The sequence below is a fragment of the Octodon degus genome, unplaced genomic scaffold (genome assembly GCF_000260255.1).
Source record: "Octodon degus isolate 3935 unplaced genomic scaffold, OctDeg1.0 scaffold00197, whole genome shotgun sequence".
NCBI classification, from domain to species: domain Eukaryota; kingdom Metazoa; phylum Chordata; class Mammalia; order Rodentia; family Octodontidae; genus Octodon; species Octodon degus.
In genome coordinates this window covers 2273968-2275225 of record NW_004524773.1, presented here as the reverse complement: position 1 = coordinate 2275225, position 1258 = coordinate 2273968, and the positions used below count along the sequence as shown (strand labels likewise).

General features: G+C 43.6%; 1 protein-coding gene across 1 annotated transcript in view; it reads left to right on the top strand.

Moving 5' to 3' along the window:
- Positions 1-1258, top strand: part of Apoc2 (apolipoprotein C2) — a 3798-nt gene that overhangs the window by 882 nt on the left and 1658 nt on the right. The window lies entirely within an intron of this gene.

Here is a 1258-nt window from a genome sequence, read left to right as displayed (position 1 = left end):
ACACCCCACAACCACCCCCACCCCCACCCCACCCCCACCCCGTCTACCTAAGCAGGCACTTTAGACAGCTGAGCTATCTGGCCAGCCCTTTGGGCTACATCATAAGACCTTGTCTCAAAAACTAAAGGGGCCGGGGAGATGACTCAGTGGAATAAGTGCTTCTCTGGCAAGCGCAAGGGCCTGAGATCAATCCCCGGTTCTGCCAAACTGCCAACCCAGATTAATATACCCCAAAAACTATCATGGGGACTGGGGAAATAGCTCAGTAAAACAAGCGCTTGCCTGGCAAGCGCAAGGGCCTGAGTTCAATCCCTGGTTCCGCCAAGAAAGAAAGAAAGAAAGAAAGAAAGAAAGAAAGAAAGAAAGAAAGAAAGAAAGAAAGAAAGAAAGAAAGAAAGAGCAAGCAAGCTTGGCATGGTGGCACACACCTGTAATCCCAGGACTCGGAAGGCTGAAGCAGGAGGATTGCTACAAGTTTGAGGACAGCCTGGGCTACATAGTGAGCTGAAGTCCATCCAGCCTTAACTGTTCAGTGAATCCTTGTCTCAAAAAAAAGCTGGACCAGGGATAGAGTTCAGTGGCACAAGTGCCTGCCTGGCAAGTGCAAGGTCCTGAGTTTGATTCCTGGTACCAAAACATCCCCAACAAACAAACAAACAAACAAACAAACAGAAAATGCTGATGTTGGTGGAGCATACCTGTAATTTCAGTTTCTCAGGAGCCAAGGCAGGAAGATAGCATGTTTGAGACCAGCCTGAGCAACTGAACAAGACACTCCCAAAATTAAAAAAAAAAATAGAGCGAAGTGTTGTAGCACACACTCATAATTCTAGCTTTTCAGCGGGTTGAGGTAAGAGGATTAAGGCCAGCCAGGCTATATAGTGAGACCTTGTCTCAAAAAGCTAAATACGAAAAAAATAAAAAATAAAAAAAATAACCCATTGCTTCAAAGCCATCGGATGAAGAGGATATCTTTTTCTCCATTGAATTGGTCTGGTACTTGTTCCTAAAACCCCACGTTGTGTGCAGGTCTGTTTCTCAGTGCTCTGTTACTTTCCAAGCATCTACATGTCTGTTCCTCTACTGACATCATGTTGTGTTGATTATTGTCACTCTATATTTCAATATAATTAGTCCTGACTTTGCAAAAAAAAATCACGTCTGCATCTTGTACTGTGAATACTACAAAGACAGCAATATGCAATGTATTAATTATTGTAACTGTCCTACTAACCTGTTTTGAAACTGTCTCATTGCT